Consider the following 25913-nt stretch of genomic DNA (forward strand, 5'->3'; position numbering starts at 1 on the left):
TTTTTTTTTTTTTTTTTGAGACGGAGTCTAGCTCTGTCACCCAGGCTGGAGTGCAGTGGCCAGATCTCAGCTCACTGCAAGCTCCGCCTCCCAGGTTTATGCCATTCTCCTGCCTCAGCCTCCCGAGTAGCTGGGACTACAGGCGCCTGTCACCTCACCCGGCTAGGTTTTTTTTGTATTTTTAGTAGAGACGGGGTTTCACCGTGTTAGCCAGGATGGTCTCGATCACCTGACCTCGTGATCCGCCCGTCTCGGCCTCCCAAAGTGCTGGGATTACAGGCTTGAGCCACCGCGCCCGGCGAAACTGCCCTTTTTTTTTGGTAAGGAAAACTGCACATTTTTGTGCTCCTCTGATAAATGCAAACCCACCCATTTGAGGGAACAAAAACTACAAAATGCCATCCACTCTTAGCAATTATGCAATTCCATGTAATTATTTTCTCAGTTTGGCTAAAAAAAGCAAGTACTTTAAGATCTCTAAAATAGTCATAAACTAGTGCATTTTCTAGTTAAGAAGATGTTTGGGAGAGTCAAGCTCCTATTTCAGAGACAGAATATAATTTAATACTTACTTGAATACAGAAACCCCAATGAAGTTGTGGTTTAGACGTGTCGGGCATTTCTAAAATATAGGTAATATCAAGTGATTCCTGCTCTGAGTCAAGACAAACGAGCTTCCCCCTGCCACCCAGCATAACTGATGAAAGAATGCAGAGAAAAGTGATTAGAGTAGATTATGATAGAGAACTGGAGAAAGTTTCCTAAGGGAAGACATGTTTAAAGTTGTATCGAAAATTTAGATGTAATAAGAAAAATAAAATAATAATAAAATTTAGATGTATATATCATTAAGGCAGCATAGCATAGTGCTTAAAGCCAGGATAAACTCTGGAATCAGATTGCATGGGTTCAAATCACAGTTCAACTTCCTCTTGGTCTGTGACCTGGGGCAAGTTATTTAACCCTTTCAGACTCTGACTCTAGGTGCTTATAATAACCTCTGCCATCTATGGATGCATCAGCCTTGATCCAATCAACCGTACAGCAGAGATCATATGTCTACTGACTTGGCTTACTGGCTATATTTCACTCTAACTATAATCTAGCGGCAGGCAGGGGGCAGGATCTCACTAACTCTTGAAGATCTTAGTGGTGGTGGATAGATTCCTCTTCAAAAGTGAGCGACAGCTGGATACAAGCTGCTGCTCCATTCTGTTTCCCTCTGGGTGGGAAATAACTTAGGAATAAGGAGGACAATGTGCTCTCAGTCTGCCTAACTGGCCCTTCCGTCTGGGCATCTTGTACCTAGCTAGTTCCCCAGGGCAGAATTGGGACTCTAGCCAGCCTCCTTTTCTGAGATCAGACTGTACTTCCCTCCCTGATTAATGTCCCAGACTCTCACCTGTCATTCTTTGAACACCGTGATTACTCAGTTTATTTCAATGCCATTCTCTGTCTACTCCTCTTAGAATGCCTGGGATGTAACTTTGAAATTGTTTGCCCAGCCTAAACTCAGCTCACAGGTAAAGGAGCTGCTCCCTCCCTTTCATATTGCTAAGATTTCCTTTACCTTTCCACCTGCTTCCCCCTCCTTCTTGCTAAATCCCACACAGTCCCTTCTCCTAGTAAGACCTGCCAACTTGTTGACTGGCCCATTCAACTCCATTTATGGCAAACATTCATAGTTGTTCTGATTTTAATGGGGTTATCCTTTATAATAATGTTTTTAAAAAGTAGGTCATGAATAGAACCAATAAAGATAAATAATTTGTGGAGGCCAATTTCTTTTAAGACATTCTATATCAAATACAAACTGTATAGTGGGTTTGAAACATTGAAACTGACCACTCATGAGTAGTTATTAGAACATGGAGGAAAGACTGTTTGCCATTTTAGCACAGGTAATTTACAAAATGTCATTCTTTTCAGTGTACTCAGAGGCACACGGGCCTATGTTGGGTTCTGCTGATTTCAAAGGTGATGGATGATCTATGAAGGAGACTTGGATATGAGTACACAGGTGACTTCTATGTTCAGATATACTCTGTCATCATGTTCAAAAACAGCTTCCAAAAAGCACAATTGGCACGTTGTGGGAAAAAATACACTTATATTCAATATATCCCTTTTTTATAAGTAATTCAGGGATCTACACATCTTTGACAATTTTGCTCTCACCTTAACTAGAGAACAAATCTATGTCGACTAGCATATATTTTAGCAGTTGTAGAAGGATGGAAATCTTAAAGGAAACCAGACTTTAGCCAAGTCTGGGAGGACCTGCCTTTCAGGGGCTGCCAAAGAATTGGCGGAGACATACATGGTAAGACTGAAAGTATTTGGATTTTGTTCACAGTTCAACACAATTCTCCCACAGTAGTCATTAAACTCTGATCAGGTTACCAGATTGGTAGTTTTCAGCACACTGAAATTCGTAGTTGCTGAGATTTATGAAAGTTGTATTGAAAGACTTCGAGTTGTGGATTTGCCTACAAAGCAATTATTAATATATGGAGATTTCTCTTATAGTAGGCCTGAGTCCCCTTCTGACACACAGAGAGGGCCATGTTTTATGGTTTTGGTGCATTTACTCTCTAAGCTCTCCAAATCCTCACAGCCATCTCTAAATGTCCTTTTGTGGTATTTGCTTTATGGCCAAGATGTTATTATGGATGAGGAAAGAGGCATTTAGCAACACATTTGAATAAGGGAGTAAGATGGGAGTGGTGATTCTAGAAAAGGAGCAGAAAGCTTACTTACACCCCTCTCCTTTATACGATATCAACTCCCCTTTCTGGTCATACTGAGTCTAGAGAGAAAAAAGGATCCCTGGCCGTGCACTGTGGCTCATGCCTGTAATTCCAGCACTTTGGGAGGCTGAGGTGGGTGCATCACGAGGTCAGGAGTTGAAGACCAGCCTGACCAACATGGTGAAAACCCGTCTCTACTAAAAATACAAAAATTAGCTGGGCATGGTAGCATGCGCCTGTAATCCCAACTACTCAGGAGGCTGAGGCAGGAAAATCGCTTGAGCCTGAGAGGCGGAGGTTGCAGTGAACTGAGATCATGCCACTGCACTCCAGCCTGGGTGACAGAGCAAGACTCCATCTCAAAAAAAAAAAAAAAAAAAAAAAAAGGGAGACCCCTATGTCAATATTTCCTATGAACCTTTTTGATCCTCTGACCCTAAACAAATGCTGCATTTTTATCATTTATCTTTTTCCCCACCAGAAATCATAACAGCCATTATGTGCAATTCTGTGGTGAGAAAAAGAGACAGGAATTCTGAATATTGCTCCTTAATCTGTTCCTTGTTTTCTCAGACATTTACTTTTGGAGTCAGATGTATATGAACAGTCCTGATTTGCCATAGTCGAGCAGTATGGCTTTAGGAAAGTTACTTAACATCTCTGATTCTCAAGTGTCCACATCTGTGAAATGGGAATGGTAATATCTAGTTTACAGAATTACTGTGAGAGTTAAAATGAGATAATATATGGAAAACAGCCAGTACAGTGCCTAGCACATAAAGGGCTCTCAATAAATGATTGCAACAGTAATTTCTGATAGCAGTGACTCAGCTTGGGGAAAAGTCTTACACAGGTTGGGAAGGCTACCTCAAATGCTTGGTGAAAGGAAAAAACATATAAACAAACAAGAAGACAAATGAGGTGTTATTCATTTTACCTTACAGAGAAGGTCTGCTGTATAAGACTAAATTTTAGGTGTTTCTGAATGTGGAATTATTGTTAGACCATAGCAGGAAGGCTGTTTCAATCATATAGTGATGCATATCAGAAATGTGAAGCCTGGAATATATACTACGATTTATTTTTATAACCTTCAATGAGAGGTATTGTGCATGCATAAATTATATATTTTCACTTTTGTAATTATACCTAAACCACATACTCCCAGAATATTTCATTATGTAATTCCTCAAACTTAACTTCAAGTTTCCTTTATAAAGCAATGTTCTATAAAAAAATTTATGTAAAAGAAATCATTACTAATCACGTTTACTGTATAAGGAAAAAATGCCCCCCTAAATATTCATATTTATATTGCCACATTAGCTACTCTGAAATTGTTATTGGGCAAAACTAATCTATTCAAGGCAGGTAAAATATTTATAAACATGATTCAAAGTACCTACATTCAGAAACTTCATAAAATCTTTTGAAATAATTTTCCTCTAAAAATTCAGAAATATATTAATAGCCATTGAATTGTTGTGCACATTATGGGTCATTTGTCTCCAATTCTGGTTCAGAATGGAGATTATGCAAACAATTTTTAGCCCCAAATTCTCCCCATGTCCTGCTAAATTTCTGCAAGAAATTTCTTTGTATTATTGCCATTGCAATCGCTATATGTAACACTTCAAATAGTATATGTAGGATCTCTTAAGTATTTGAACTAGAAAAGCAAAAATAAAGTTTACGAATTCAGCCAGAGGCAAACAACCAACTAGGAATTACTGAGTGGATCTAAGTTATTTAAGCATTCAACAGACAAATTAACATCTGTAACATCCCATAACAAACACACACACTTGACTTCTTCCTCAAGAGCAAGAGTTGTTTTGGCTTTGAAATCAGCTTAATAGTTGCTTCCCCACTTTCTTATAACTCCTCTTCATATTGCTCATCTTAATCATCTAGATAATTTTCGCTGGGAGCGGTGGCTCACACCTGTAATCCCAGCACTTTGGGAGGCCGAGGAGGGTGGATAACGAGGTTAGGAGTTCGAGACCAGCCTGGCCAACATGGTGAAACCCTGTCTCTACTAATAATACAAAAATTGGCCGGGTTTGGTGGCGCACACCTGTAATCCCAGCTACTCGGGAGGCTGGGGCAGGAGAATTGCTTGAACCCGGGAGGTGGAGGTTGCAGTGAGCCAAGATCGTGTCATTGCACTCCAACTCTGGGTGACAGAGCAAGACTCCGTCTCAAAAATAAATAAATAAATAAATAAAATAAAAATCATCTAGATAATTTGAATTTCTTCATCAAAGTTATTTGGCAAATTGTGCCAGTGCCACAACTAGAACACAGGAGTGACTCTTACCACCTGGTTCCACATTTTCATTACCTATAGTCAGCAACATTTCTCAAACCTACAAAATTCACAATAATAACAGAAAATGAAAAATACATCTAATAAGCAACCTAGGCTTTAAGAGAATGGCAGGGCAATTACATTTTTTTTTTTAGTAGAACCACAGGTAAGACTATTATATATCGTTCCAAGATTCTAACTAAAAGAGTGTACACAAAATATTAAACTCGAAGGTGTGAAAGGAAGTGATATATGATTCCTAATAACATGGAATAATGGTATAATTCAAAGCAGAGACATAGTTCCTACTAGCCACAGAAATTTTTGGTAAGAAAGAAAAAAAAGGAGGCAGTTTCTGAAAAACAAAAATGCCAATATAAAGCACACTTTTATAAAAACTTCTCAGTACTATTTTTTATGTGCTTTCTGACTATTAAGTACTAAAACAGGGTTAAATTGATTAGTTTGCTTGTTATTATTTATCAGTTAGTTAAATGCTGCTCAGACTCTAGGGTTCATTAGCTTATCAGTCAAATACCAGTCAGCTGTACATAAGGTCTCATATATCAGCTTGCTTATCAACACATATATACAAACTCAAGTGGAAAAGAAAGCCTATTTAAAACGTATATTTAGAATTGTTCACAATAAATATTTGACACAGTTAACCAAAATGTTTTAGCACACTCTTACTTCTTACATAGCATCATAATAAAAACATGTAACAGAATTCAAAGCAGATGGAACTCAAAGACAAGTCATAAACTTGTGTTTTTTAAAAAAGAGAAAAATTGGTAAAAACATGGACTGACTCAAGAGGAACTTGGTATATCTTTAATTTCATTACTGTATATTTAGTAACAGTGATATTTAATTTGACAAATATTGAATTCTCGAATAGATTATTTGATAGTCTGTCTGATTTCTATTAATTCGTGGGAGAGTTTAAGACAAGTGGTAACATTTAATGAATGTGTGTTCTAATTATCTCTCAGTGATCTGTCTGACATACAGTGAGTTATGAAAGTCATCAATAATTTCCCCTTATTTTTAAATAGCAATAATTCTCTCTCTCTAAAAAGTTATATCTTAAGGGATTTTTAAGCTATAATTCATAAAAAACAATGAAGCACTGGCTAAGAATCTATCAAAATAGTGGCTGACTACCAGATTGAAAATAAATTTAGGCTGGGCACAGTGGCTCACACCTGTAATCCTAGCACTTTGGTAGGCCAGGGCAGGTGGATCATCTGGGGTCAGGAGCTCAAGACCATCCTGGCCAACATGGTGAAACCCCGTCTCTACTAAAAATACAAAAATTAGCCGGGTGTGGTGGCATACACCTGTAGTGCCAGCTACTCGGGAGGCTGAGGCAGAAGGCTCACTTGAACCGGGGAGGTGGAGGTTGCAGTGAGCCGAGATCACGCCACTGCACTCCAGCCTGGGTGACAGAGTGAGACTGTCTCAAAAAAAAAAGCAAAACAAAGAAAAGAAATTTAAACATTTTAGTACTGGAGGCAGACTGCTAGGAATCTTAGCCAACTTGTTATCATAACTGTGTCTTCCTAAAGGCAAGCAAGAGAAATGCTGGGAAATAGCACAAAACGATGATTTTGAGAAAATACAAGAATGATATAGACATATAAAATAAAAGTATATAAACTTGTGCAGTGTATAGCAAAATAGCTACTTGTAATATAACATGAATACTGTGGCTTCAGGCAATTGAACAGAGAAGTGAAGCTGAACGCTGCTATGCCAACCAAATGGCAAATGTGATACCTGATAATGTAAAACAGAGGCATCCCCAGGGCACCATGTAAAATTATTATAAAGCGGTGAAATAACAATATAAAGTTAATTTTATTAAAATTAACAATACTTCCCATCAGCACGAGGCAATCTATATTCAAAATTAAAACAGTAGGAATGTTTATCTATTCAAGCATTCTGATAGGCTAAATATTGTTGATTGCTAAAAGAAATAAAGTTTTCAAGCCTCTTTTTCCTACACATTCATAAATACTCATGCTTATGAGTAATATCATATTCAAAGGCCTGAAATTAAAAACATGTTTCCTTATGAAATTTGGTATATCTGGCATGTCATTAAAAAAATTCCTGCCTACTTTTTAAAAAAAATTTGATGTCTTGGAAATAAAAGAAGGGATAAACTGATCAAATTTTGCACTGTACTGTTTAAGTACAATAAATAGAAATAGGTAAAATTAGTAATTTCACAGCATTATTTGAATATTAATGTTTGCTGATTTCTACTACTTTCTGATATTTACAAAATTTGCCAGCTGTGAGACACTGTGTTAAGCAGAAATATAAATTTTTAGGCTCTGTTAGCTTTCAAAAAATAGTATTGAGAGTTTTTTCTTGATTACAAAAAGAATGCAAGTTCATTACAGAAAAAAATGAAAATACAGAAAAGTAAAAGGAAAAAAAAATATTAGCCCTATTATGTTGTAACCTGTTGTCATTATTAACACTTTAGGACGCATCCTTTCGGTATTTTTTATCTATGCACCAATAAGTATATATAATATAAAGAATTAATATTTAATCAAAAGTAAACCTGAATGAAGATTATGTCATATTACAAAAGGAATTTTATTTTTTCATCTAAACTAAAGGAGTATTTCAGAACATGTACCATGTTTCACCTAAAGAGTGGCTGCAGTTACATAATAAACTACATCTGCTGAAGAACTAAACATAAGTTTAAAATCCAGGAGTTAGGCAGTCAATAGTACCCTGGAGTGGGTGGTGGAAATATTCTCAGAATTAGTATGAATTTTATTATTAGGGGACTGATGGATTTAATTTACAATATCTCAAAATTTTGAGGCACATTCTCTATTTTAGATACTTGAAAAATCTGTTTCATATGTTTGGATATCAAAATCCACTAAATCTACTATGATAACACTTCCTCTATGAGGCCAGTTTCATGTCCTTGATGATTAGAAACTAGAAATCATGGGTTATAAGGTAGAGAAAGGGGCAATTCAAGAATTATTTGTAACTAAAGATGGTATGTTTTTAAATGCTATTATCAGAGGAAAGAAACCAAACCATTAAAAAAGTATGTAACATTATTAAATTTAATTCAAGCCAAGATAACCTAAGCTTGCATTGAACACTCATTCCAACTATTTAACCCTAGCCACTGAGCTGAGGCTATAACAGCAGGTGGGTTATCAGACAATGCACTAGAATTTCACAAGATCGATTAAGTCAGAAGACAAACAGGAACTTCCCCAGCCTCTTTTATTCTTCCCAGATAATCTGTGTTATGTTCCTGAGGAAGGAAAGGCAAATCTTAAGCTTTACACTGTACTTTAGCACACTCTGTCTCTCTTCCCTATTTTATTTCTCACCTAGTTTACATTATATCATGCCATTTCATTTATTGCCCCGCTGAGGAATATAAACTATATGAGGGCAGGGTTTTTCACTGACATATCTCCAGTGCCTAGAACAGTGCCTGCAGGGCACATAGTAGGTACCCAATAAATATCTGTTGAATAAATGAATGAGATTTCTTTAACTGGATAATTAGGGTTAGCAGAAGTCAATTTTAAATATTCAAAGAAAAGAAAAATATTTTACAAAAAATTAAGACACTTCTGGCCTGGTGTGGTGACTCACACCTGTAATCTCAAAACTTTGGGAGGCAAAGGCAGGAGGATCGCTTGAGGCCAGGAGTTTGAGACCAGCCTGGACAACATGGTGAGACTGTTTCAAAAGACAAAAAAATTAGCTGGGTATGGTGGCATGCACCTGTAGTCCCAGCTACTCAGGAGGCTGAGGCAGGAGGGGTTTGAGGCTGCAATGAGTTATGATGGCACCATTGCACTCCAGCCTGGGTGACAGAGTAGACCCTGTCTTAAACAAAAACAAAAACAAAATCATAAACTTTTGCTCAGAACTTGCATTTCTCTAACTTTGCAAGCACAAATTTTTATACCTGTTGACCACCTTCATGGAGTTACTTTGAAAATAGTAATTACTAAAGCCCACTTCACTGAAAATTTGAGAGTTAATTTTTTAAATTTTCTGAATTTTGGGGTCACTGGCACTGGAAAAAAAATTACTCTCTCTGTTCTCTTTCTTGTAAAAAATTCAGTGCTCACCCACACAAATCCAGGCAGCTGCCTCATCTATTCTGCTTCATCTATTCTCCTGCTGAGGACATTCTATATTCTTATATCCCTATTGAACAATAGCACCATCCTGAAAAATTTGCGTACTGGCAATCAAATCATTCTGCAAACAGTAACGCAGATTCCAATGATAAGATGAGTGAGCAGGATGCAAGAACATCTTAAAGATCACCTGCCGCACTTGTGTTTGAGGTGCTCAATGGCTGTTTACACCAAGTGCCATCTGGCTCTATAGATATAATAACAATTATTCCATCGAGGTGTGTAGCTCCCTAAATCATATTAATATACAGTGATTCCACTAGTCTTATAGGAGTTGATGTCTTTGTGTGCTCTCATTTAACCTGGGTAATGCGCTAAAACAAGTCTGCCTCATCATTAAGAATTGATTTTTTATTTATGTGAATGTCACTGGCAATCCCATGATATCCCTTTGTAATTCAGTCGAACAGGGCTGCATACTAGCGTTAATCTATTTTTATGGCATATCTTTAAAAATTTGCAACATCTTGCTACATTTGGATATTTATATAGAGATTTGTGTTCCCGCAGAAAGCTGTTGTTAGCTTTGGAGATCCATTTCATACAGCAATAGGGCAAGTATCTAATATACTTCATTAGCTATCTTATATCAGATAAGGGTTTATTTCTTTAAATTATTTAACCTTGGTATAACCTACTAAAATCATATAAATTACAAATACACTAATGAAAATCATTAGTTAGCCTATTCAAAAAAAAAAAAAAAAAAAAAAGAAAAAGAAAAGAAAAGAAAAAAGAAAACCTCCAACAGTGATAAAACTAAAACATTTTAAAATCAGCCCTCTGGAAGCATTTTATGAAAACAACTTCATGAATTTGCCATGATTGCTCATTTCTTAATGTTGTCATTGGTCAATCATTTAGCCACTGACGTTAACAACTATTCTGATATGCTAACATTTGTAAAACAAACAAACAAACAAAAACCAAAAAACACATCACTTTTTCTCTGGCTAATTCAAAATCTGATTTTAAAAGTCATAGTTAAAATTATTTATAAACATGCCTTAATGACTTTTGCTAATTTAAAATGAGATAAACACAATAAGCAACAATAAAAACAAAAAATACATATTTTAAGATACCAGGAAAAAACACTACATCACAAAATTATACTTTAAATCTAGTCTTCTCAAGAGTATTTACAGGATCATTAAATAATTACCTTATAGGGAAGTTCTGTCAGAACACCTCTCTTATTTAGATGAGTATTATAGACTTTGAACCTGTTTTTAAAGCAATAGCAAGCTTCTTCAGAAAGTCACTGAATTTTGGGTGTGGGGAGATATGGTATGTTATACTGCAGGTCTTGACCATTTTATGCTGCTGCTTTAAACGCAGAATTACTCTTATGCTGTTGAATTTATCATACACAGTTACTGATACTGCAACTCATAAGGAAGTTAAGCAAAGTTTCAGGACATGCAAATAAATGAGGTAACACTTCTTCAAATCTAAAGGATTTTTAAGGGGAGTGTCACTGCAAACTATAAACTACTGTAAGATTCTTGGTCTACAACAATCTCTTGTGGATTATTTAGACAATTTTTAAAAAAGCACACTGGGGCAAGTTTATTTTTCTAACTTGAAAATACATGTCCTAAAACTTAATTAAAGGCTCAAACTTAAGAAAGACACATTCATAAAAATCTACATTTGTATTAGATTGTGAAATCAATGCAGTTTTCAATATAATACATTAATATCTGTAATCCTTAAGCTGTAATTTTTACTAATATGTTTTCCAAGAGCTGCGTAAATTAACTTCTTTATGTATTGTGTATGTTATAAATAACTAGAAGGAATTACGTGCTTTTATATTCAATAAATAAATACATTTAAAACTCAGATACTTTCACTAAAATAGATCCACAAAGAAGCTTGGAATGTTTTTCTGTGGTCTTCAGAACTATATGTGGTGAGCAATTATCAGGAATAATACATGTGTCTGTTTTTGAATTCAGTAAGCCTTCTAAACATTATTTGAAAACTACTCCATGGAGATGATAAAAGGTGTATTAATCACCTAAATGCCTATAAATTGAGATTTAAGGTCAGAGATATTCCCTTAGTTTACTTAAGATATTCCTTGGATATCCCTTAGATATTTCCCTAGTTGTCCCACACGGGCTTGCTTGGTCACACATCATATCCTGGTACATACGAGATCCTGAGTTAGTATTGGGGAATTGGTGTACAAGGCTTACAAGTCAGCTTTTAAAACATAATAATGATAGCATCTATGATACTAGTCTAGTGATTCTATGGTTTTCTTTTTGTTAAAATCATCCATTACTTTAGAAATAAGCTAAGTAAAGAGGGAACATGGAGTCAGACTGAAATCTACTTCAAGGCTCACCTCTGTGGGATGAACAGTGAATGCTCTGACAATGACATTCACAACAGCACTGCTGCTGGGTATTGCTATAATTTGCTCTCTATGATTGTTCCTTTAAACAAAAAGCTCTGCGCTCAGCATGCAAAGAAGTTAGAAGTGCGGGAAGGAGGGGGAACCACACATGTAAGAGGAGAGAGAGGAAAAAACTGCAGATCAATCATTTATAATTAACAAAAATCCGATTGGTGCTTTAAATAGAGATCAATGTGTTCCAGGCTGCCTGGATTGTGGGGATGTATTCACCTTCTGGTAACTCTCCAAGCAAGCTGTCACACCTACAGAATCACCATTTGTTTTCTTAACAAAGCTTCAGGGGGCGCCAGGCTCTCATTGAAATTTCATTAATCTAATGGAGTAAAGTCCTATAGAAAAAAATCAAATTCTCGTTGGACGAGATGCTACCTGGGAAAGATAACCTCTGTTTGAACTCTCAGACTCGGATCTCTCTGCTATTAGTCTGAGGAAACAGACAGCAACAACGCTGATTACAGCCACCGGCCTCAACAATTTTTTTTTCTAACTAGCAATTTCGAGTGCAAGTGCCACAGTGTCAGCTAAAGAAACACAACTGCGGGTTTTCTGCAGAGCAAAATGGCTCTGAAATGTCACTGAATAGCTCACAAAGGACGCCAATCTACGACAACAGAGGCATAAGCATATAGGAGAAAGGGCCCACACGTCCTCCTTTCAAAGGTATGTTGTTTACATGCATGTAATTTGTGAAACCCACAGCTATTCAATTCAGGGTTTTCACAGAAGTCTAAACCAAAATCTGTGTAGAAAGCAATATCGAGATTCTTCCAAAAGTCACAGAATTTTGAGTGTGGGGAGATTATGACATGTAATACACAAAAGTAGATGCCCTACATAGTACGTGACCTACATAGTATAGTCTTCAAGTTCCCAAGGCATCATTTATGGCTGTTATGTGTGATGATACTTCAGCATCACCTCCATGTGATTTGACTCACAAGTTTTCAAAAGTGGCCTAAATCTGTACATGTCAATATATAGTAGCAACGGTTACTTTGAGAGGAAAATACGGAATGTTGATTCCTTAAAATTCTTTCCAGGAATGTCCCCATGGCTCATCTGACGCATGGCAAGGGTATATGATGGTACATGTATGTGACAAAAAGAGCCACCATGACAAAGACTGCATCTACACCAAAGTAAAATAGCTTTCGGTACTGCTTATTTTTTCCCAACTTAAATGTCTATTTGTAAAAATTTAGACTAACAGACCAGTAGTTTTAGGCACAAAAGTCTAAAAGAGAGAATGAAACAACCTGTAGAAAGTCCTCTGCTAGTCTCCTATATGATCACTATGTTTTGCACGAAGCAACTGGGCAAAGGAAGTTGACTTCAATCGGGCAAGATCACAGTCAAGTTCAGCACTGTTTTCTGATTCCATAGACGTCTAAATCTGGAAGTGACAGTGCAAACCTTATTTGTGTTAAGGAAGAAGAATTACAGCACTTTAAACTAAAAAGAGAAACTAGTAATTTGAACATAAACTACTACTTGTATTTCCTTTCTTTTTTAAACAAGGATCTAAAAATTGTAGCACATGATAAGGAGAAAAAAGTCATACTTGCAAAAAGAAAAGAAAGGTGATAACATCCTAGGCAAGCAATTGAAAGGATTCGAAAAATTCTGAGTCCATCTTTAAAGATACTTTTTTTCTTTTACAATAAGCTTGCCATTTTTCACCTAGGTCACATAAAGCTTGCTGCAGCTCAGGAAATGTCTTCAGTTTCCAAAGCCTCTCACAGGAGTGAGTCACTTCCTGTTTTTTTTTTTTTTTTTTTTTCCATTTCTCTGTTTATGGGTAAACATTGCTCTATTTGGATATATTTAATATTTTTGTGTCTGGTCTAAATTTATCCATAAGGATCTAGCTTCTTTTCATATATAATTCCTTTAATTTCCTGTCTGAGATCCACCTGTAGAATTATACTTCCTGGTCTCCATCTACATCCTGTTTAAAGATACCACTGAGAGTAATATAAAAATTTTTTAAAATTCTAAGCATTAGGAAAATGAGTAAATAACACCTTTATGTGTCTATGTGTATATACTATTTATGTAAACATGTAATATATGCAAAACATATATACACATATGATATATGCAAATCTGTACATAGAAAAACTTAGTTTACTCAAGATCACTAAAATTGATCCTGGGAATAAAACAATATACCTTTTCTAGGCATTTATCCCTACTATAGAGACAGAGAAAGATTGTGAGAGGGAGACACACACATTCAGATGAGCCTTCAGGGAATTGTATGAACTTTTGAACCAGAGACGGAGAGCCAGAGCCCAGCCTGTTCCCACTTTAATAAACATTTTTTTCTTCAATTAATTAAGGTTTGGAAAGAAAAAAAAAAACCACAGAAGAGAAGTAATTTAGCATGCAACGCATACTTTACAGATGGATCCTACCTTCGGATGCTTATTAAATCTATGCATGATTGCGCTGGAGAAAATTAATTGCATTGTTTCTCACTATTGGAAAAGAGGTTGCGAATAGCTCAAAAGTAAAAAGGAAAATGAAGCAAGGTGGTTGTTGTTTACGAAACAGCTATAGTATAAAAGAAATACTTTCAAAGTCCTATTACAAGTAATACCCACGACTGGCATAAGAGCACAGATTTCTTTAAAATTGTTTCGATATTTCAAAATACCATATATGTTGCTAGAATACATATATCTACTTTAAGTTTACAAATATTCTGGTCTAACTAAAATTTCCTACTCAGTAGCATTTGAACCATTCAATTAAGTGATGAGTTTTTGTTCAAATCCTGCTGTGAGGAAAGATTTACGTGAGCAGCTGGGAGTAGACACTGGCACACATTCACTGCATCATGGTTGGCTGGTATTCTCTCCATTCCAGTCTTGGGAAAAAGTGATAACTTCCTCATTTTTTTTCAGAGAAAAATAGAAAATATTATTATAAAGTATTCAGAATTCAGGTAATCATTTACATTTTATAATCTTTAATTAGAAAGAAAAAAAAGCACAACAGCTTCAGAAACTGAAGCCACTTTTCCTTTTCTGAAGGCTTGCTGGTGGAAGTTGAACTGAAACTTCTCTTAGACTGTCCTGAAAATGACCTTTATCAAACTTGAAAGGAGCACTCTCTAAGGAGTTAGACATTAATTTTCCTAACTCACATATTTCTAGATTTAAAAAAAATCCTTGTGTTACTTCCTTATGGATACTCCTTTTGGTAGGCCTTACCCTGTTGTCGACTGACTAAAAACATTTCACTTAAGAACTTCTAAACTTACTTGATTCCATGACCTAAATAGATGGTGGTTTTATTTTACTCTTTCGCCTACTCTAAGTCTATTAATCAGTCTCTCTAATCCCTGGTTAACACGTAAAATTATTTTAAATTATTTATCATGACACAAATTTTGCTAAAATTAACAAACTAAGTACATATAAATAAATGAATCAGTCCTATGTACAAGAGGTTTTGTAGATATGGGTAAATATATACATTTACTAACATGGAGATTTATTTATATAGTGCCTTTCACCAGCAGATCTTGAAGAACAATATAAATGACCTTATAACCTTACAAATAGTTACAGATATTATCATCCTTAGTTAGGAATGGGGGCAAAACAAGATCAAATGGTGAGATAGGTAGTACAAAACTTCTAAAACAAGTGTTCAGTTTTATTCCCTTGCTTTACCTTTTAAATCAGACCTACCTCCCTTTTAGGGTATTAACCAATTAAAAGTAGAGTCTCATCAATGATTAAAAATATATGTGGCTCAGTCTAGGCACTACTCAAAAGATAAAAAGCCATGCTGCCATGAGAAACCAAGCCAATGCCTTGTGCTGCTAGAGTTTTTGTAAATGTGACATAAAAACGTGTGGTTCTTATTTTATTGGTTATTAAAAACAACAAACAGGCCCATAAGGGATTGGACCTATATAACTTTACCATTATGAAGGACCACTGAAGGTATAAAAACAGGGCTAGTTTCAGAAATTTTGGCAGTCTCAGTCTTACTTAAGCCAAACCACTCTGACAGGTATGAAATGCCTAAATAATACAAGTGGAAAAAGGTCCAAGAAGGGAGATTTCTTAGTTGAAGGCACCTGAACCTATTTCCTGTTTTCAGAAAGATCTCTTCTGTTTGCTGCACTCCAACCTTGAGCAGCCACTCCCACAGGGCTGACTGCAGCCTATACCTGCACATTTGACCTGCCTCTTGATTCCAGACTCTTTCCAGATGTTCCAACGTTTACCTTTTAACAGTTTCCCTTGCAGTTGACACCATCTTCCCCACCTTAAATATTTATTGGAAATGACAGTTCTGTATGTCATCCTTAGCTATTGGTCATCTAAAGTTTCCGGACTTCTATAAAGAAACTGTCACATTAGAGTATTTTATTATTTTTCTGCATAAGTCAGAGTGAGCATCAACAAACAACTAGTCAGAAGCTGCGGGCAAAGCAGTTTTGGCAGCATGGATAACTCAGGCTCTCCTTGGACTGATTCTGATTAACTATGTGGAAGGGGTTACCCTGGATTCCTAATTCTAGAAAAGTAGATGATTGAATTCACTTTCAGGAATCCAAGAGTTTAGAATAAGTTTCAGATTTTGAGATACTGACTATAAAATAATAATAGTTAAAAGACAAAAATTAAAAACTCATAACTGTTTTAGACTTTATTTTATATTTCTTATGCATCTTATACTGAGAAGTACGCTATTCCCTTGGAGCAAAAAGCTCCCTGATGACTACGTAATTCGCTTCAAAACACTATATTTTGATTTAGCAAATCCCTGTATTCATATATTTCATGAGATCCTGTTTTCATGAAAGAGTTAAACTCCTTCTATAAGGTAAAGAGCTTAATCACTATGGGATGAGATATTTTTTCTATTTTCCAATGCAATTACTCTTTGTCTTAAATCTAATTGAATTCACTTTCCATGTTAGTGGGGGAAGGGAAGTGGGTAGGAGGGATGCAGCATATGTTAGAAGACAAATAGTGTAAACTGTAGACCTTTCAATACAGTGGATTTTTATAAAGATAAAAAATTGTGATCTGATAAAAAGGTTTAATATTCAGTGGTATGGCAGGCGTGGGGGAGATTTTGGCCATCGGAAACTGGATTTTGTGTATGGAGAACATCAGGGACATTGCATAAGGAACATTCATATTTATAATTTATAAAGCACCTTGGGATTCTCTAGATGAAAAGCACCATATAAATATGAGCATTTTCATTTCATGTGGGTGATCACAGATTGTTGGCATTTCAGCACAAACCATATTTCAGTAGGGAAAGGGATATAAACTCTTATGTAGATTTGGTTTTGCTGCCATTTTCTCTTCCCTGAGTTGTAACATACACAATGGAGCATGCCCTTATTGGCTGATTCCTTTCGCTTTTCTAAAGTTCCTGTCTATTTCGTTTGTCTTTGTGGTGTCAGTGTACTGTCTAGCATTTGGCTTTATACTCATAAGCTAGACTACTGAAGGAAGTAAACATTTATCTTGGATCTATCTGGTATAGTGTTTTCCATCCTTCAGTATTTCTGATGTATAAGGGAGGAAAACCTCCAGATATCACTGAAGGGGGAAGAGGGGGAGGCTATCACTCTGTGGCACATTAAGACATAGTATAGAACAGGAGACTGCTATTATCTCAAGGTTCTTTGAAAGTTCTTTAGGATATGACGAATATGTGTGTGTGTGTGTGTGTGTGTGTGTGACTTGAAAGTCTGGACCATACAATCACATTTTAGGGGATCAATTTGACAAACATTTACTGAAAGTCTAATATGTGCTGACAGCCCACAATCCTTTGGAGAAGCCAGTGTATATAATACAATGCAGGTAAATGGTGGTAGGTAACAGCTGTGATAACTGATCAAGTAAAATGCAAGACAGGAAGGGGTTGAGTCCAACTTGGCGCAACTAGGAAGCCACCTAGAGAAGAGGGAGTTTGAGCATGGCCTTGAAGGATGAGTGGGTGGATGGGAGGATGGGAAAGGCACTCCAGGTGGAAGGCACAGGGCTGGGTTTGGGGAATGATGATGAATAATCCTGTGAGTCTAGGGTTTATGGCATGAGTTTCACATGTAGGAGGTAAGACGAAAGGTAGACTCAGTATTTCAGGTCATGGTTTCAAATCCTCTTCAAAATAAGCGTAGGTCATGAAGCTGCAGTGTTATGAGAAAACAGTTTTTAACTATGAGTGTTCCTAGCCTATTATTTCCCCTGTGTGCTCAAGAGTTTCTGGCTTCACTAATTCAGGTCCTTCCCAGACTCACCATCATCCAGGGAGGGCTCTGCCATTTCAGACAAGTGTTTTGGCCTTGTGATGCAGTATGGAGAGAATGTGAAGAATAAGATACTTAGGTAGACAGTAGAAGACAGGGAGCAAAGAAGCAGTCTCCACCCCATATCTTCAAGGATTAAGAGAGACAAGGCAGAATGGCATGGGACTGTGAGAGAGTTCTGGGACAGGAGAGTGAGAGGCTCCAGGGAGTTGTGGGGATTTTGAAAAAGAAGGAGAAAGTTGCCTTGTAAAATGGGCTTCAGGTATTTTTGAGGACAGAAATTCCTACTTTTATTGTGCTTCTGTGAATGTGATACTTCTTCAGGACTGGGTCCTGGTGTCAAAGGGACAGACAACTCAGTATGAGATTGTATGTGATTTTCCATGGTCTGGAGGCTATATTATATTTATTAACCACATATTACACCAAGAGAGTGATGAGGGGTGAGCCTAAAAACGAAATGGATCAGAATCTTTTAGCGTTTTGCTCCTCCATGAATTCTCCATTTAGTGATTAATGTTTGTTGAATAGATTGAGATGGTTTTCACTGTATATATTAATTACTGCTTAACAATAATGTGTCTTCTCTTAATCCTATCACATCTCTTTAATGGCTGCCTTAAACTTCCACTCTCCAGTCTCCCTAAGTCCTAGGCCAGTCCCTACTCCATGACTTTTTACTCTTAGTAAATGGCTTTGACTTCTCCTCCCTTCAAGTAAAAATATCTCCATATCTTCATCTCTTCTATCCTTTAACTCCTTTCTCTAAGGAACGAGTGCCCTGCCTGTTAGCCAGGACTGATTCTTATACAGTATTGACTGACCCATTTCTACCTTTCCAAGACCTGATTCTATCCATCATCTTCTCTTTTAGACTGGTTCTTTCTGATATGCTGGAAAATCAGCTCAGATCTCCCCTCTCCTAAAACTAAAACAAAATAACCAAAAAAGGTCCTCTCTCCTCTTACCATTTATCCCTTTCCTTCTTTTCACCAAACAACTTTTTTTAGGTAACATATACCCACCGCCTCTAGTTTCTGAGTACTCACTCTAAGATCCCTAATAATTAGGCTTCTGTTTTTAGTAGACTACTGAAACTGCTCCTTGGAAGATGAGCAAAGATCTTCTTGTTTTGTTTCCTCTCTATTCCCACCATCCCTTCCCATCAGCCCAATATCCAATAAATTATAAATTTGCAGGGAGATTCCCAATTAGTCATCTTTATATTCCTTCAGCACCTAGCATTATGCGTTGCACATGGTAAAGACTCTGTGAGTGTCTGAATTGAATCTAGATTTCTTTCTTTCTTTTTTTTTTTGAGATGGAGTCTTGCTCTGTCACCTAGGCTGGAGTGCAGTGGTGCGATCTCAGCTCACTGCAACCTCCGTCTCCTGGGTTCAAGCAATTCTTCTACCTCAGCCTCCCAAGTAGCTGGGATTACAGGCACCCACCACCACACCCAGCTAAGTTTTGCATTTTTAGTAGAGACAGGGGTTTCACCACATTGGCCAGGCTGGTCTCCAACTCCTGACCTCAGGTGATCTGCCCATGTCAGCCTCCCAAAGTGCTGGAATTACAGGTGTTAGCCACCGCGCCCAGCCTGAATCTACATTTCTTAGACCTTCCTTATGGTCCCCTGGCTCCTGTTTTCTTCCACCATGTTAGGAACCTTGCAGTAGTCTCAGTGCTACAACAGGCATCAGGGCACATAGCTTTCTCTAATGAGTTTACAGAATTAGGAAACATCTCATCCTCGGTTGCACACAACAAAATTTTTAAAATATTATCATTTATCAAAAAGTATAATGAAGACTATGTTATTTTGATTTTCTGTTAAGATTATAGGAAACCAACAATAAATAATCCAACACAAAATAGCGTTATCATAATGATCAATGGTAGCGATCAACAACTTAAAAATGAATTCAAAACATACTAATTACCCCAACTTATTGAGTCTCCCACTGACCCAAACATAAACCACTTTTTGTATTATTTGCTAGCCTATATTTCTTGAGCATTTTCCCAGAAAGTGCTTCAGGTGGCTGATATGATATATACTAAACTATATCCAGGAATTGAACCAATCACTACTATAATAATATATTGATAGGACATCTTTAATAAATATGTTTTTTTTTTTTTTTTCTGCAGAGGGTAGAAGATCACATATTCTTACTTCAAATCCAAACACTTAAAGACAATCAATGAGATGTAGGGACTTTTGTACTACTATGTTACCTTTGGGTGTCTTATATTGCTATGGAATTTCACTAACAGGAAGGGAAGGTTCCTTCTCCCCTCCATTTCATGGAAAACCTTTAAGAGTGGTGAGGAGCAGCTGAAGTGCCACTCAACTTCTTTCACATGTGTATATGCTGAAGTTACTCTTTCAATTCTCTACCCTACCTTGCTGTCCACCTTATTGCAAGCAAAGTGAAATGACCAAAGAAGTCAATACTGGTATATTATAGTTGTTTATTTGTAGCATTCCTTTAGAATGGGCCTAACCACCAAAAATACAAAGAATCCATGAGTTTCTGTGGTGCATTCTAATGCTCAATTAAAATCCACCCTCTTTGTCACTGTTCGGTTCAACTGTTTAGGTCAACAAACACTCTGGGAGCACTTACCTGGTGACAAGCATTGTGCTAGGGCTGCAAAAAGCCAGAGTCCAGCGAGGGATACAGATTATTTGTAAAAACGGAATTTCCATATAAGACTGGTAGTGATTTGAAGAAGTCAAATCACAGGGAGTAATAATTTTAAAATAGTGAGCTGTGTTTTGGGTAATTATATATTTTAAACTTTATCTTAAAATATAGAATTGCTCAAATTTAGAAGTTAAAATTTAAGTTTTTAAAGATCACTGAAATGCTACAAAAATAATACATAAATAAGTACAAAGTGAAAAAACAAGACAAAAACATATAGATTAGCTTAGTCACTGAACAGATTGTTCTCAAAATAAAGGTCTTTAAAGGCAGCAAACTTGGCCAAAGAAATATTAGAGTCTTACTTCACAAGCAACTTTAAATGTGCTTTTTGGTTACGCTAAGACGTTACCAGGTGATGAGCATTCCAAGGCCACTGTCCTGTGATACTGTGGTAGGGAAGGGGGTCTCCTGGTCACAGTATGGTTTTCTCTTTTGAAGGCTCTCTCTCCCTAGATATTCTTGTTCAAATCACTTCTCATCTCAACTACTTCAAATAAACTGTGAATAGTCTTTTACCTTAATGCCTATGTAATTCATCAAATATTACTCAGTAGTCTTGGAAGCATAAATAGATGAGCATTTTACTCTTAAAAAGCAGTTTATTCACCTGGTCTCACTACAGCTCTGTGACCAAAGTTGTTGAGTAAGTATGCTAAGACCATATTGAACACACATAAAGGAGGTGGACTTTAAAGGGACTGCTTTCCTTCATGCTCCTCAATTTTTGTGGCTATAGAACCATCTTATGTCAGAAAACTATATATGTACAAAATATTAGTTTTCTGACAGAATATCTGTAGAATACACAGGCTTGGAGAAAAGCCTTCAAAAATTTGACTCCGATGGGCATTTCCAAGATGAAATATGGTCCTCTGAATTTATCATACCTAGGCACATAGAAGGTTGCTAAATAATAAGGGAATATTTTCTTGCTATCTATGAAATAAATTGTCAATGTTTGGGAAACCCTAAGGCACACAGTTCACTAGACTATTCAGGAGTATGAATGCTAAGGTTATAACTGGGGATTATACACAGAAACATCATAATATGCATGAGATTTTATATTTTGTTTTTATCACATCACCTCAATAGATACTAAGGAAACAGAAGTAAACTTGGGAATGGTTGTGAGTTTTAAAGCTAAAAGAAAAAATGAAGAGTCTTAAATTCACAATCAGCTATATTACTTGATTTTAAAAGAAGAGATGATTTGCTACATCTAATGTAATACCAAAGTATTATACAACTAAAGTAACTATAAATTAAGCATATGGACCCCTATAAAAACACTTATTTTATGTAATAATGATACTTATAGACATTTTTGTATATGCATTTTTGGGAAATCCAACTTTTAAATACAGATAAGGAAAGGAAGTCTCTAACCTGTCTAATTCCTGGTTCTATCATACAAGAGGATAAACACATTTTGGAGTAGATTCCTTTGAAAGTTACAATAATAGCTGGAAGAACAGAAAGCAATGTAGATAAGCAAAGAATAAAAGTGTGGGAGAATGATGGGAAATTCTTATCTTCAGCTGCAGGAGGTGATGTAGAAGTTATAGAAGTTACTGTAGAATTGTGTAGAAGACAGAGGCAAGCTCATCTCCACTTCTAGAAATTAGAGCTAATGAGCTTCTGCTGCATCATGAAAGACTCAGACTAAACATGAGGAACACAACCTGATAGGAACAGCCATTAACATAAAGTGGCTTTTTAAAAGATATAATGAAACATCTTTCTCAAAATATCAACTAAACAGAAGTAATTGTTCATCTTTCTGAGACATTTTAGATGTAGTCTTTGTTTTCCAAAGACAATTTATGGGAAGTCTTATTTTCCAAGACAGGTTTCAATTCTTTAGTTACATAGTATTGAATTCAAAGTGGTAACCCTACCATTGGAGCTAGGAAGTCATTGAATTAAATTTATTTAACAAAAACAGTTCCCTTTACTCCTCATTCACACCAATATCTGTTATCTTTTGTCTTTTTAATAAAATCCATTCTGACTGGGAAATTTTTGTTTCTTTAATAGTAGTAATGAACTAGAGACCATCAGGTTCAACTCCTTATTCTGTATATTGAGAGGCAATATAGTATAGTGCAGGGGTTGTCAAACTATGACTTGGGCAAAATCTGACCCACACCATTTTTTGTAGGTCTTAGAAGCTTAAAATGGTTTTTATATTTCTAAATGGTTAGAGAAAAATAATATTTTGTACATGTGAAAATTATATGGAATTCAAGTTTCAGTGTCAATTTTGTTGTTGTTGTTGTTATTTATTTATTTTTAAAGAGACAGGGTCTCACTTTATTGACCAGGCTGCTGGAATGCAGTGGTACAATCATGGCTCAATGCAGCCTCAATCCCCTGTACTCAAGTGATCCTCCCACCTTGGCCTCCCAAAGTGCTGGAATGACAGGTGTGAGCCACTGCACCTGGCCTATAATAATGGAACACAGCCACAATCATCCATCTACATATTGTCTAAGGCCACTTGCACACTATGATATATTTGCACATTTGCTGCTCTTGAGACTGTATGGATCACAAAGCCTAAAATACTTACTATCTGGCCTTTTATAGAAAATGTTTACTGACCTCTGGTATAGTGGCTGAAGGACATAAAGTCTAAAGCTAGATTAGCTGGATGTGATCCCGGAAAAGATGGGAGTGCCTCAGTTTCCTGTCCCTGAGTTCCCAGTTCTGTAAACTGGGAACAATAATCTGATAGGGTTGTTGTGAGAATTAAATTAAAGTGTTTAGAACACTAGTGCCTGCTATAAAGTAAGGATTCAGTATATGTGAGATATTTTTATTATTACAAATGAGGAACCTCTGGCCCACAGAGATAAAGTAACTTCACAAGTTCATAGAATTTGCTAAGGGCACACTGGGAGAATTTCCTGATTCTTGCTTACATTATATTGCCTTTTTTATTTTCAATATGGCCTGACCAAAAAAAATATTCTTGTGGTGTTTTTGTTGCTGTTTTTAAACTACCTTATGGGCACTCTAAATGAAAACTTTAGTTTCATCAGACTCTTCTCCTATCAATCCTGTTACCTGTAGTTGCCCAAAGACAAGTTGTGGAACATTTGAGATTTTCAGGTTTATACATAAAGCTTCTAGAAGTTAAAATTTTCTTCATTCTTTCTAAAAAAGGATAATAGAGGCCTCTATAGCTCAAACCTGACAAATGTGTTAAAAATTTTTGTTGTTGCGAAACTTTCAGAAACAAATAACTGAAGTATATATAGAGACCCCAGGATCTGAAAAGATGGCAGATTAGTCCATAAGCATTCAAAGATACTTGTTATTCCCAGTGTAACATATCCCATTTTCTCTGGTTATGTTTTTTTCTTTATTAACTATTCTACATTACCAACACAACCCCAGATTTTGCTTATTCTATGAAACCTCCCACACCTAGAATGTCTACTTAGTCGTCCTGGACAACCACCTTTTTCAAGGCTTTGTTCATAAGAGGTCTTACTTCATTGAATCCACTCCCAGTTGGTCACTCCATTACACCACATTTCCTTGTTAGTTGGTACACAATTTTAAACAATTATGAATTTGTCACTGCTGTCTAATTGTTCTCTAGTTTTTCTCTTTCTGAGTAATATAACCTATCTTGCAACAAAACTATAATTCCTTATAAGCAGGTATACACCTTTAAAAAAAAAATCACCCATAGTACTTGGTAGAAGTTATTTACCATAATAAGTATTCAACAAATGCTTCTTACATTAATAAATGAAGAACCACAAATACATCCTATGAACAGAATTTCAATTTAAGAATGAATCAATAACACCTTTAGACTACCATCAAGATTGTGAAAGTGATAATTTTTGTTACATGAATTTAAAGATCATCTAAATTAAACCAAAAGTATAAAAGCACCTTAATTAAAATGGAGACTACAACCTATAATAGAGAAATCAACTCCAGATCCCTAATGCTTATTACTCCTTTCAGATACATCATTCCATGACACTGGAAAACATTAGATCTGATGTGGATTTTGTAGGTAGTGGTAAAACCTTATGTAGGTATTTTTTTAATCCACCCACAAAGGATTATGTTGAATTCCCAGACAAGCATAATTTTCATCTGCATGTCTAACACACCTATAGCAACATTACTTAATATATGAGTATGTGAAGTATATTTTATTATAATAGTAGACAAGCAAACTGAATGTGTCCCAGGAAGGGGTCTTTTCCATTAACTTTCATAAAGGCTTTCATTTCAAAGTTTCATTAACATCTGACAAGCAAGCTGAAAAAGCTTTGCTTAGAGCTTAGGTTAGGGGCAAAATGCATTTTGGCAAAACTATTCCAAGATTACACTGACTGACTGTGCGAGAATATACTAATTTGTTTTGTTTTGTTTTGTTTTGTTTGGAGTGTGGAGAAAGGAGAGAGAAAGGGAGAGAAGAGTCATGGACCCTACTTTATGGTTGCCATGGATGCAAGGTCAGCCTTCCACACTTGGATCTACCAGCAGAGTTCAGACAGGTCAACGTGTGACCGGCTCAGGCCCTGGGGTTAAAAGTTCAAGCAGCGATGGAAAAACCAATATGTCCACGCAGAGTATGCTGTACAATTTATTTCAATTTACATCAAGCCATGCATATAAAATTTAGATAAATTCCATTCAGATCTGATGTTGCCTGACACACAATGTATGCAAACAGATGTCTGTGGGGCTTTTTCTGTGCTTTAGAAAACAACATTAAATTTAAAAATATGTCTCTGGGATTTCTTTATTGAATTACAAAATGAACATAATTTTAACTTAAATGTTTTCTTTCTTCCTTTTTTTGGTGTGGGGGTCTTAATAATTTCTCAGTTCTCAATCTACTCTATGTCATATTAAAGAGGATAATGTATATTTACAACTACAGCTTCAGTGTTATTGTAGTTATAGATTCTATTTATATCCCTTACCACTTCCCACAAATATTTAGTGATTGATATTTCTGATTTATCTCTGGTTTCTAGCCTCATCTCCATTCCTTTCTCCTTTGAACATAGCAAGTCCTGGAGACTGCTGGGTCGTCTTCCAGCCACAAGGTGGCTCTCCCAACCCCTTCTCTCAAGCCAATGGATGTACCCCTTTGCTGAGTTCTCTAGGCGGACTAGAATTCAGAGCTAATTATGATCTATAAATGCCAT

At 36.3% G+C, this 25913-nt stretch overlaps 1 protein-coding gene and 1 long non-coding RNA gene across 19 annotated transcripts in view; one reads left to right on the plus strand and one right to left on the minus strand.

Moving 5' to 3' along the window:
• LOC103243601 (uncharacterized) lies at positions 1 to 25636 on the plus strand. The gene is made up of 2 exons (XR_005238743.2): positions 1 to 12369; positions 25143 to 25636. It is a non-coding gene; the product is annotated as an uncharacterized lncRNA (long non-coding RNA).
• SKAP1 (src kinase associated phosphoprotein 1) overlaps positions 1 to 25913 on the minus strand; it is a 331562-nt gene that overhangs the window by 153714 nt on the left and 151935 nt on the right. The gene's annotated exons all lie outside the window — the stretch shown is intronic.

This window comes from Chlorocebus sabaeus, chromosome 16, assembly GCF_047675955.1.
Source record: "Chlorocebus sabaeus isolate Y175 chromosome 16, mChlSab1.0.hap1, whole genome shotgun sequence".
NCBI lineage: Eukaryota > Metazoa > Chordata > Mammalia > Primates > Cercopithecidae > Chlorocebus > Chlorocebus sabaeus.